Raw genomic sequence first — 13,873 nt, forward strand, 5'->3', positions numbered from 1 at the left:
TCTCATTGTGGTTTTAATTTGCATTTCTCTGATGATTAGTAACCTTGAGCTTCTTTTCATATGTCTATTGGCCACTTGTATTTCCTCTTTGGAGAAATATCTGTTCAGGTCTTCTGCCCACTTTTAAACTGAATTGTTTGTTTTTTTGTTGTTGAGTTGTATGAGTTCTTTATATATTTTGGAACTTAACCTCTTATCAGATGTATCATAAGTGAATATCTTCTCCCAGTCAGTTGGTTGCTTTTTTGTTTTGTTGATGGTTTCCTTTGCTGTCCAAAAACTTTTTAGTTTGATGTAGTCCCATTTCTTTATTTTTTTTGTTTCCTTTGCTCAAGGAAATATATCCAAAGAGAAATTACTGTTAGCAATATCAGAGAGTCTCCTGCCTATGTTTTCTTCTAGTTTTATGGTTTCGGGTTTTACATTTAAGTCTTTAATACATTTTTATTCTATTCTTGTACACGGTGTAAGAAGGTAGTCTAGATTCTTTTCTTTTTTGCATGTATCCATCCAATTTTCTCAGCACCATTTATTGAAGAGACTGTCTTTACAGCATTGTATATTTTTGCCTCCTTTGTCATATATTAAGTGAGTGTATAGATGTGGATTTATTTCTAGGCTATCTATTCTGTTCCATTGATCAATGTAGCTTTTTTTCAATGCCAGTACTGTGCTTTTGTAATTACTGTAGCCTTGTAGTATAGTTTTAAGTAATATTCTTATAGATGAAAATAATAGATAAGAAGAAATTGTACTCTGCATTAGTTTCTAGTGATTACTAATATGAAGAATTATAAGTCTGAAATTATTTTATTGTGGATATTCTCACATAAGTTTCTCTAAATAAAAGAACTTAATTATATGCCTGGGACTGTCGACCGAGCAAAGAGTGGAATGCTTGCATGTCCTGTGGTAAAAATAAATTCTTCAGTTTCTCTCATTCCTTTCTATGTGAAAACTGAATGTTGTCATATTTCCTTAAATAGTGTCTGTCACTTTTGACACTGTCAACTACTCCAATCCTTTGATGATCCTCTATGATAACATCACATTCCTCTATTTTTCTTCTATGGTTCTGTTCCTTCTGACTTCTCTGTGGCTGCTCCATCCATCTTTCAAATATTGATGTTCACATTCGCTTTCTGGAAATCTTATATCTTGGGATCTCATATCTTACATACCTAGTAGCTCAAGCCAGAAAATAAAAGTGGTAAGTTATTTATACATCATCAATACTTCCATATAAATATATATAAAATACATATATAATATCATATTTTTTATAATCAGGCTTAACTTTTTAAAAGACTTTTAAATTAAGACTATATTTTAGATCAGTTTTAGGTTCACAGCAAAATTGAGGGGAAAGTAGAGAGACTGTCATATACTCCCTGCTCCCACACATGCATAGCCTTTCTCATTATCAACATTCTCCATCGGAATGGTACATTTGTTACAATTGATGAACCTACAATGATACGTAATCACCCAAAGTCCATAGGTTACCTTGCAGTTCACTCTTGGCGTTTTACATTTTGTAGATTTGAATATAAAATGATTTGTATACGTGATTATGGTACAAAACAGTTTTTTCACTGTCCTAAAAACATTTTATGCTCAGCCTATTTATCCTCCCACTGCCAAACCCTGGAAACCTACTACTGTCTCCATAGTTTTGCAATTTTTTTTGCATATCATATATTGGAATCATACAGTATGGAGACTTTTCATATTTGGCTTCTTTCACTTAGTAATAAGTATTTAAAGTTTCTCCCCATCTTTTGGTGACTTGATACCTCATTTATTTTTAGCCCTGAATAATATTCAATTGTCTGAATGTACAACAGTTTATTTACCCATTGACTGCTGAAAAACATCTCAATTGTTTTCAATCTTTGACAATTTTGAATAAAGCTACTTTAAACATCCATGTGCAGGTTTTTGTGTGGACATGTTTTCATCTCCTTTGGGTAAATACCAAGGACCGCAAGTGCTGGATCCTATGGTAAGAGTATATTTAGTTTTGTAAGAAACTGCCAAACTGTCTTCCACAGTGGTTATAGCATTTTACATTCCTATCAGCAATGAATGAGAATTCCTGTTTTTCCACATTCTCACAGCTTCTGGTGTTGTCAGTGTTCCAGATTTTGGCCATGCTAACAGGTATGCAGTGGCAGCTCATTGTTGTTTTAATTTGTATTTTCCTGATGATATATGATATGGAGCATCTTTTCATGAGCTTATTTGCCATCTGCATATTTACTTCGGTGAGGAGTCTATAGTTGTATTTGGCTTAGTTTTTGATCAGGTTGTTTTCTTTATTGTTGAGTTTTAAGAGTTTTTTGTATAGTATAATGGTCCTTTATCATATATGTCTTTGCAAATATTTTTTCTCATTCTGTGGCTGTTTTTCAACATTATTTTTTATGTTCTTTATTATATAGAATTCCAAATTGCAAAAAATACAAAGACAAAAAATTACCAACAGAAAAAGTTTAAATGCATGAAATATTATACATATATTTATGGATAATTAAACATAATTTAAATGTATTAAAACATGCCTGAAATGATAAACAGCAAATTGAGAAGAATGGTTAACAGAGAAGGGAGACAGGGAAATAGGATCAGTGAGGCATGATTAGGGTTTTAAAATTCAGATTAAACAATTCTTGACTAAAATACGGTAAAACTTTATATCAAGATGTTGTATTATGTTCTCCATTCTGTGTATTTGAAATATTTCATAATTCAAAGAGAAAAAAATAAATCAGAATGGATTCTATTGTTTTGATACCTATGACATTGGTAAATCCATTATTTACTTTAATCTTCTATTTTAGTGTTCAATTCCTTTATTTATAAGATTCCCTTCTATTCCAAAATTCTAGAAATACTTTCTTGATGTTATGTTTCACTACTTTCCTAGATACATTTTAATTTACAAAATATAAAACTTTGAAGGTTTGCTTAAGAAATATTAAAATTACTTAACTTATAAAAGGAATGCAAACACATTGTTATTGCGATGTTCACTGTGTTGAAACAAGTGCCCTTACTTGTATTTGGACTCTTCTTTTAACTCTTCTTTATGAGTAAATTAACTCATAGTCATTAGCTTGAATGAACATCACTGATCTAAATATAGAATGTTATACCATGTCAAGATGGGTCAACATCAAAAGGAGGAATGTGCTAAAAAAGTTTTCCCACTTCTTTTGGAGAAGTATATTTCTATTCAGTTCACAGATCAGGGTTTCCTGTATGTAATGCATTTATCTCAAATCTAAAATATCTAGAAAATTTTTCAATAATGACTTAGCAAATCATGACTGCTACATTTCTAAATGGTTCTTGAAGTGGCCAAAAGAGAAAACATGGACTTCCAGGCTCTTCCAGTTGGAAGCCTTCAGCCATACCCCAGACCAGTTAGAGCAATGAACTGGAGCAGAACTTCCTCCCCCCTCTGGACACATATACACTGATTTAAACCAGAATCACCTACAGGAATGGAGTCCTTTAAAAGTATTCTCCAAAAGTGAAAGTTTACCTAATATAGCTGGGATTTGAAACATTCTCATAGACCCCAGATATGAGGAACTAAAGAACTTTGACCCTGCTCAGTTTCTCTGGATAAGCCAGTGTGAGGACCTCCTGATTATGCTAATTGGAACTTGCTTTCCACAGTGACATGAAGAAGGAACTGTATGACTCTTAATTGCCTACGTGAAGGGAATCATTGAGGAAACTTGGGCTGATAAAAGGGAGAATGAAAGAAAAGAGACTATGACTTGAAACTTAGAATAAACGATTAGATGTCTTACTCTGCTCCCCACATTCACACTCATTTCTACATGGATCTGAGGTGGCTTATGTGTTGACTTCTAATTCTGTTTGCTCATTGTCTAAGCAGGAACGAGTCTTTTTTGAGGTCTTTCTTTGTTTCCTCTTTCATCTCATCCTTCACTTCTTAAATCCTCAAAGGTTGAATCTATCAAAGTTTGGACTGCTATAGCAGTTTGGGGATTCTGTGGGTAGGAGAAGCTGTCTTAATTCTTTTGAGTTGGGGTTGGAAATAAGGAAGGGCTCTTTATTTCCAACCCCAACTCAAAAGAATTAAGACAGCTTTAGGGACACTGAGATAGAGATTGAAATGCTTGGGTATTTTATAATGGGGTCATGGGACTAGGGCCTAAAGTAGATTATACTTACCTAATAAAAAAGAAAGCCAGTATTTGAAAGCATCACCTACCATAAAGCATCACCTACCAGTTCGGGGGAATTGAATTTTAAACGTAGGAGACTTCACTGAACCTTATATAGTTGTCTGTCCCCAGGATCTATTTCCTAGGGAGGATATGTCTGAACTTCTAATGGGAGGTCATTTTTATCAGGTTCTTGCTTGAGGGTCTCTAGATCTCAATGTATGTGTGCAAGGTGAACTGTGTGGGGCAGCGGGGAAAAAGCACTGTCCTGATATATCTGGAGTTCTTTAGGGGGAATGTGGGCATGGAGTTGGAGAACAGAAACAAAGATCAACCATGAGTATCAGTCAGCCAGCCTGACAAGTGATGAAGAAATTAATGATTTTTAAAAAAATAACATTGTCAACACAAACTTTGAGAGTAAAAATAAAACTAAGAAATCAAGGATAGACTATGACATAAATCATAGCCTAGAAAGAGATTTGATGAAAAACTGGGTGACTATCTCCCCATAAGGGAAGACAGGGCTGGAATGGGGACAAGACATGACCTCAGAGAGGTCAGTAGAGCCCCACGCAGGGGACTATACCTGAAGTGACTAGATGAACGAGAGTTGGGAGCTGGCTTAGCTTCCACTAGAGAGATCACTGTCCATCTTGATCTAATAATTACAGAGTGTACTATATTTCTAGAGGATAATATTGGTTGTTCTCCTGGTTATCATAAAGGGAAAGCTCCCTCTATCACCTGTTGATCATTTGTCAGGAAGAACTGCCTGTGTCCTGAGACTGCACGGTCTTATCTGAACTGCCCCTCCTTTCAATGACCCAAAACAGCCATAAGGCCTCTTTAAGAAGAGGCTGGATTCTTGATATCAAGAAGGGCAGTGCAGTTTGGAAGGGGAATGCCTCTGTACTGTATGCAGGAGGTATCACAGAGACCAAGCTCTTGGTGTCCACCTGAACCAAGAGAGAGGTGACACTCAATCCTGATGCCAGGGAGGGTCTTTCATCTTGCCTCCAGACACCTCACCCCTCTCATCATGCTGTTTGGCTCAACTTCATGGTTCTTTGGGCTTTCTGCATGGACAGTCTGTTCCACAAATGGTTAATTACATTTAAATTAAAAAAAAAACAAAAAATCCTGAGAATTTCTCTCTCCCTTCAGAATACTGGTATGTTTTTAGTTTTTTCCTGAGAATCAATAACTTTCTTCCCAAAAGTAAGTAGTGTAAAAAAATTATTTCTGTCAATTTCAGCTAACTGGTATCTTTAAGAAGTGTTACATGTATTAAACTAAGTGAAAAAAGTCAGAAAAAGACAAACATCATATGATTTCACTTATATGTGGAATCTAAAAAACAAAATAAACCAACAAACAAAACAGAAACAAACTTAAAAGAAAAAGTCTCACAGGATAACTGTGAATGTGGCCTAATTCTATTTATTAAAAAGATGATTCTATATCTTAAAATATTATCTAGAAATAATTCAATAATTCTTCCACCACCACCTTTTGCTTCTTGCTTCAGCTGGTTCCTTTTTTGGTCTTTGTTTTCATCCTTAGGCAGCTTAGAAATTTCCATATTGACGGCTGGTCTCTGATTCTGGCTTGCCTTCTCAATCTTGCCCTGCCTTCTCCAACTGGTTGTAGCATGTGTTCTCTACCCCAACAACTGACTCCTGGCAGACTCCTGTTTTTTTAATTGCTGGTGATTTGTGGCCAGTATATCAGTATAATTTAAGTGAAGGCAGAAAAGGTAAATGTTGTGCAATTCTTTTATACTTCTTAATCGTTACCCAAGGAGAAATAAATCTGTTGAAAAGAATAGGGAGGTGCAATGGAAAAGGTCAGAATACCTTTTGCTGTGCTTCTGAGAAGAAAAAGGATTATACAGACAGTCAGACTGGGTCAAAGAAGTTGGCTCCTGAGTTAACCATAAAGAGCTTACAGCCCTTTTCCTGTGACCCCTCCCCAGCCAACCCCCTTTCCCCAAGCTGCTACTTGTGGCAGCTGACAGAGTCAAAGGGATCCATGGCCCTGGTTAATCATATGCCATCACAGGACACTGCATCAGCTCAGACCTAGAAAGCCTGAGCAGATTAACAGTTGCTTTACATTTCTTTGGGTGGTGTACATAGCTATTCTTGGCTGGTTGATTAATTCTGATGGCAAATTAGTTCATATAAACTTTCTAGCTCATATACAAATTGACTATTGCTTTTTTTTTTTTTTTTGGCCCCATACCTCCATCAAGATAGCACATGGATACATAGTTATTTTACTCTCTGTAATTATTCCTGTCTTTATCATATCTAATAACAGTAATAATAGCCAAATATATAACACCTACTATGGGCCAGGAGCTGTTCAAAGTGTCTTACATATATTAACTAATTTAATACTTAAAATAACCCTGTGAAGAAGGTACTTTTACCATCCTCACTTTACAGAGAAGAAAACTGAGCAAAGAGATTAAATAATCTCCCAATCTCCTGCTGATAATCAATGGTGAAGCTGGGATTCAAATTGAGATAGTCTAACTCTGGAGTCTAGATTTTCAATCATTAAATTGTCTTTATATAGTCATCAATGCCTAGCAAAAAGTGTTAAACAAATGAGCACTAACAAAAAATCTGAATTCATCATTCTAATAGGGGATATTAAAACTGTGATCTATAGCAAGTGCTTTCATGTGATAAGTATTTTATTTGACATATTTTCCACCCATATTAGGAAACTAACACTTGAGAGTTTAAGTGCCCTGATGCCCTGGGTAGGCCCAGGATTAAATTCATCTTCTGACTCCACATCCAGCACTTTGCCTACTTGGCCAAATGATCTTTCTGCCAGATCTACATCCTGGAGCTACAGGATGCCCTGGTCCTCCTGTGGCTGTAAGGGCTGCTCTCTGAGGCTCTCACACAGTGGATCGGCTAAAGAGTCATTGGACTCTTTTTGCATAATGAGATAAATGCAGAGGGAGACCTGTGGTACTCATGGAACCAAGGTTTCTGCTGGCCCTCAAGTGACTCTGCCTAAGCTGCATTCAATATATGACTCTCAAATCAAAAATGAGAAAGTCTGTGTTCTGTTCCTACCTCACAAATAATACTGAGCTTTTGAATCACTTCCCTTCTGTGTAAGAAAAGGAGAGAGAAAAATCAGGGCTGGCTCTTCAGCCTACCATCTGTTTTGCAAGAACGGGAAACTGAACTACCTGGTTCCTCAGGAAGGCTGGAACACAAAGTCTGATGCTCCTTTCTCTTCTCGGCATCTTCCTGAAGACTGTTGTCTATTTCAAATGACTCCTTTTGCCTTTTAGCTTTAATGACAAATATCACCTTTTTTAAAGATATAACTTAAAAAATGTTTTAAATAGTATAATAATGTAATCGAGGGTCCTTAACAGATATAGCAGGGAGAGTTTTGGTTTATGAACAAGGGTACAAGGGTTCTAAGCTATCACTTTCCATGATTTCTGCGAAGTCCCAATCACCTAACTATTCCTACTTTGCCAGTGTACCTGGCATGGCTTTAAAGATGAGATGATGCAATGCATTTAGTTAGCATTATCTTTTTATCCTTTCACGCAAACTAGAGTTTTCCTTTTTCCTTGTCACTCTTATTTTCAATCACCTTTAGTAAAATGTTTCATTTTTTTCTTCACCCCTAGGAAACAACAAAAGGTTAATTCACAATCTTTGTAGAGAAAAAATAACTTTGGGGAATTTTATGAGGTGGCTTTCTAATCAAGGCACAGGACTCCGGTCTGAGTCTTTGTTTAGAGAGGAGTTTTTCATAAGCTGTTTCTCCACAGACGGCACTTTGGTCACTTTACAGTAACCAGACCTCTCTCTGTGGGGAGACGATCATGTCACAGCTCTTCCAGCCAAGCAGTTACATTCTGTTCTTCCCACTGATTTCAGGGAAGGAGACTTGTGTTACAGATCCATGTTTTCTTTTCAATCTCTGCTCCCTAGGGTCCCATCACATGCAATCTAATAATAAAAAGAAATAATGTTAAGTTATTAAATGTTAATTATAGAAGTTAGAATGCATTTAAGCAAAAAAAAAAATTCTACCACTGAGGAGATGGCCTGTTATAGTGATATAGTGTTGGCAACTATCCTTAGATAGCTTTCTATGTAAATAGTACTCGAAAATGTTTTTTATTTAGCATATATACTAAATATAAAATATATATTTATTTAAATACATAAATGATATATACTGCATATATAATACATATTTATTAATATGCCATACATATATATTTATTTAATACTCAAGTATTAATACTTGATATTAATATAAATACATATTACATATAAAATAACATTTGAGTACTATTTACATTGAAAGCTTTTAAGTACTACCTACATAGAAAGCTCTCAGAAAATGATATACGTATATTATACATTATATATTATATATAAAATATATATTATATTATTTTGTATATATTTCCAACAATCTGAATCTCAGATAAACAAACTGATATTTATATCTATATATCTACATATGTATATATAGATATACATATGTATCTACATATACATATATATATATATCTATGCATATAGATATATATTTGAGTGCCTGTGTGTTTTACAAATATGAAAACATATGATCTATCTTATTTTGCAGTCTTCCTTTTCACTTATGAACATTACATTTTTCCTAGCCCAGGTGTCCATAAACAAGAGAATAGATAAGCAAATATGGTGCATTTATACAATGGAGTATTACTTATCAATAAAAAGAAATGAACCACTTACACACACAACAACATAGATGGATCTCAAAAATTAATGCTAAGTGAAAGAAGCTTTACTCAAAAGAGTACACATTGTATGAGTCCACTCATATGAAGTTCTAGAACAGGTAAAGCTCATCTATGATGAAAAAAAATAAGAAAAGTTGCCTTGGCAGAATGGGTTAGGAAGTGAGGATGGGACAAAAGTGAACTTTCTAGGGTGGTTGTAATGTTCTATCTTTTGATAGGGGTTTGGGTTACACAGATGTATGCATGTATGAAACTCATCTGACAGTCCACTTAAGATCTGTACATTCCATTGTACGTAAATTTTACCTAAGAAAAGAACAACAAAATTGAACTCTAGTTAATAATATACATGCTAAAGTATTTAAAGGGAAGTAAACTGATGTCTGCCTCTTACTTTAAAATGCATAAAAAAGATAGATGGAGACAGAGATGAACAGGTGGATAGATATATGATAAAGCACATATAGTTAAATGTTAATTACAGCATCTAGGTGGTAATTATGTAGATATTCTCTGTACATTTTGTTCAACTCTTCTGTCATTTTCAAAATTTTTCATATTAAAATGTTAGTGAGGAAAAGAACATATGACATGTTCCCATATCAAATGTTTCCACACATTTTAAAGGACTGATTAAATCTGTAAAATTTATAGAGTGGAATACAATTTAATCACTGTTAAATGTTTAGGTTGTTTAAATTTTTACAGTATAAATCATATTACAATTATCCTTATACTTAGATATTTAGACACTTATCTTATTAGATCTTTACGATAAATTCCTATAAGCATAATTGCTAAGTCAATAAAGAATTAAAATTTTGGGTTTCTATTTTCATCCAGAAGATATGGGACAATCTTCTCTCTTACCAAAGAGAATAAGTCTACATCTTCATATTTCCTTATGTGATTTCCATAAAAACTGAGTTTTGTTCTTTATTATCTTTGCTAATGAGTCTGGTATTTTTAATAGAATATTCTTATAAAAGTTTTTTTCGCTTTTATTCCTCAGTACTTCAGGAACAAGGGAAAAAAGACTTAGAAGAGAGAATTTTCAATGCCCAGTGTTGAACTATCTGAATCTCAGAGATCCAAATTGTGATATGTCTACAGCCTATTTTCATGATTTGAAATGAAGTCAGTGCTTAACCAGAGACTAACTGAAGGCAAAAATCAGATTCTAGGTGTTTTATCTAGCCTTTTCTCTCTGTGAAGATCTAATATACACTGGGAGGTGTTTATCCTTCCTGCCATGACACACTATGCATTGAGAAATCGTAATTTGGAGTTAGATGTGCTAGCACCTGTGGATTATCCACAAGTGGTATAAAAACCCAGTGAATGCCAAGGCTGAATCGCTCATATTTAAATAATGATTAAAAGCCCATATAATCTGCAGCAATTTGATGTGCCAGGAGAGGCAGCACACAAACAAAACACTCACTTGGCTACTGTTCCTGTCCCGCTCATTGTGGTCTGGGTTACAGTCCCGTTTTATCCCTTTTTCTTGGCTCTTTCAGCAATGGATGAAACCACTGAAGCCACTCACCAGACAAACACACCAGCTCACGGGCCAGAGAACAATTTCTCTTTCCCAGCAGCAGCTCGGGGCCCTTCCCTGGACTTTCCAGATGAAAGCAGCAGCCAACTTCTCAAATAGTTTTTATTTTGATAGCCTAGAGCAAAATACCAATGCAACGTTGCCTAGTGAAAAGCCTGAGATTCAAACTTTAGATCTATTTATCATTTGGTTTAAATCTGAATACAAGAGACTTTAAAAAGGCAACAACAGTAAATATGTATGTGTATTTACTCATCATGGAGGTTTACCCAGTTGGTTAGCAACAGGTGCATTTTACAATTTCCAAAAGTGATATTAAGTGTCAAAGAAGTTCTCAAGGCCCGTGGATGTTCTCCTTGAACAGCTGCAGGCGAATGAGGTAGAAAGGGCAGAGACAGGAGATGGATACCAGCAGAAGGGCGAAGAGGATGGCGCCCACAGCACTGATGGACAGCAGGCCCCTCAAGGCTGAAAATGCAAAAAGCAGTGTGACCCCCACATAGCTGCGGGTAGTAGCTGCCCACAAGTATTAACAATATCAGCTTTCAAATGAGTCAGCACATTTTATCCATTTGAAAATCATTTTAATTGATTTCTTATAGATGTTAGTACTGTTGATTTCCTGTTGGAATTCCATTTCCTGTCTGATTTCCTTGGTATTGCACTTTCTGATTTCTCACCTACCTCTCTGAATGTATTTTCTCTTTTGACTGGCTTATTTCATATATCTTAGACCCTACAAATAGCTGTTACTCACACATCAGTGTTCAGCTTAATAGTCTATCTCCACTTTCTTCTATAAAATTAGAAGAAAAAAATCAGTTCCAAATATTTTGGATGAATTCCTAAAAGTGGAATTAAATTTTTAAATTCTAGCAATATGTACCCAAATTGGTATAACTTGTTTATTTCTACCACCTGCAGTTAATAGCAATTTCCTTGCATACTTGTCAAACAAGTCCTTCCTATGCCCAACGTTGGGTAGACTGATGGATGAAAAAATGATATCTCATCCAAACTTTAGCCAGTCATATAAATGGTCATGTTCTTTGTCTATTTTTAAATGAAAATGTTTTGTTTTCTTTTTAAATGAAAATATAATATTTTTCTTATTTATGTCTGTTTTATATTATAAATAGCCCATTGCCTATTATGAATATTATAAATCTTTTTCCAGTTTAATTTTCTATGTGTTGTTCTTTGTGAAGAACATTTAACATGGTCATCTGAGCATCTATTTTCTATGAAGTAAAGGATGGGGGCTGTGATGGGTAAGAAACTTACCCATCACACTGGATGAAAGTGGTAAAGTACAAAGTAATTATTGTGAGTATCAGAAGAGTTAACTGAAGATATGTGGAAGAAATGGCAAACAATATCAAGAGCCCAAATGAACATGGAGACCCTGAATCGGGCACTAATGTACATGGATTAGTTTTAACCATGCAGAGCTACTAGTCTGGGTATATAATGATCAACCATAGCCATTTGGATTGATCTGGGGTTGGCTTTTTGAAAGAAAAAAGAAGGATTAATAAGTGAGGTAGTTGAAAATGCTGGCATAATAGTTACATAATAAATTATGAAGTCTGGTATAATTGAATTATATGCTGGGTAAATGATAGAAGATCAGATTGAGCAATACTGGATAAATGATAAAGGACCAGACTGACTGAAAGAGACTGAAGTCAGTGGATCATCACATTAGATAAACAACTTGAGACCATTTTTCAGAGTTATTGAAATTTTCTATTTCATTGAACTTCCTGCCCACAAATATTTATAAATTAATGATAAATAACAACCAGGAGAATCAATGACGACAACAATGGTGAGAGATAGAAAGGGTGCTATAATAACATGCCATAATCTCAGAAGATGGAATTTTAACAAAAATTGGAAGAACAATTGTTTCTACATGTGCTTGTGAAACTGGGTCATCCATAACATCTGGGATGGGAGATGAAAATGTGTTTGCTAAAACAGAGCTCTGAGGTGACAGAAAGATTTTAGTTAAGGCAAGAAAGGAATGAAGTGGTTAATGAAAAAAGTACGTGTACAGGTTAAGGACACAGTATATGGAGAAGTACCAAAAGATGTTTTAAATTATTTTTAATCTCTGAAGTTTAGTTGTGTTTTAATATAATGTGTCCAGTTGTGATTTGTTTTAATTTGTAGCATTTGTGACTCAGCATCATCTTTTACTCTGAAAAATTCATGTCTTTATTCTAGAAATTTTCCCTTCAGTAACCCTTTGTATACAGTGTATAGCATTCTTTCTATTCTTGCCTCATGAAACTTCTTTGACCTAAATTGGCGTCTTCTATCCTACTATCTGTATTTACTAATACCTTTTTAATATTTTCTATTGATCAGACTTTCAATGTATCAATTATCTTTAGCTGGTCTCATCTCTTTAATTTATCCATTGAGTTTTTAAATTTAAAGTACTATATTTTTCAATTCCAGTTTTGAATGATTCTCCTGTTTGTACCATCTCCTGAATTTCCTTCATGGTGATTTGTTTGCAGTGGTTTCTCATTTTGGACTGAGTACCTCACCAGCAAAGGTAGTTCTACAGGTTATGCAGGCATTCCCCAAAACCTTCACTTTTGTTGGGAACCTCTATGGATCAAATGGTTTTAATGTATTTTACTGTTAATTTTTTGGCTTGAGTTTATATGGGTAATATATGTTTTGTACCCCACACCAGTTTTAATGTCTTAAGATAGTTCTTTATTCTACATAATGAAATGGCTCAGGCAGATGATAAGAATCTTACAGTTTCTCAAGGTAGTAAGGTAAAATTCTTCTAAGCCTTGGCACATGAAACAGATGGCCCAGCATAAATCCTGACTTTATTTAGAAAACTCAGTTCTGGCTTACACTCCTACTCATCATTCTAGCTTTGTTTCCATTTTTGGTTCAGGCACTTAGGAATTCCCCTTTCTTGCTTTCAAATTTTATTATGTAAAATATGTGTTATCCCAGGCTAATGTTAAATGGAAAACTCTCTAAATAATTTTATGAACACAGAATAACTTTAAAACTAAAACCAGATAAAGATAATATTAAATATGTGTGTGTATACACACACACACACACACACACACACACACACACACTGATGTCATTTACACAGATGTATACATTGCACAAAATACTAGAAAATAAAGCTATTTTTGCGTAGAGCCACCACTGGAATCTTAAAATAAATCCTATTTGATTAAAGTTTACTCTTATTTTGAAACATTACTAGATTTTATCAATATATTTTATTACATTAACAGATTAAAAGAGAAAGATCATATGAATATA

At 34.5% G+C, this 13,873-nt stretch overlaps 1 long non-coding RNA gene across 1 annotated transcript in view; it reads right to left on the bottom strand.

Annotated features, from left to right (window-relative positions):
- Positions 1 to 5,652: 5,652 nt before the first annotated feature.
- LOC112473548 overlaps positions 5,653 to 13,873 on the bottom strand; it is an 86,503-nt gene continuing 78,282 nt past the window's right edge. The window contains exons 2-3 of the long non-coding RNA XR_003044065.1: positions 7,426 to 8,206; positions 5,653 to 6,020 (exon numbers count right to left, since the gene is read on the bottom strand). This is a non-coding gene — a long non-coding RNA (uncharacterized LOC112473548). The remainder of the gene's footprint in view (positions 6,021 to 7,425; positions 8,207 to 13,873) is intronic.

The sequence above is a fragment of the Pteropus alecto genome, unplaced genomic scaffold, assembly GCF_000325575.1.
Source record: "Pteropus alecto unplaced genomic scaffold, ASM32557v1 scaffold109, whole genome shotgun sequence".
NCBI lineage: Eukaryota > Metazoa > Chordata > Mammalia > Chiroptera > Pteropodidae > Pteropus > Pteropus alecto.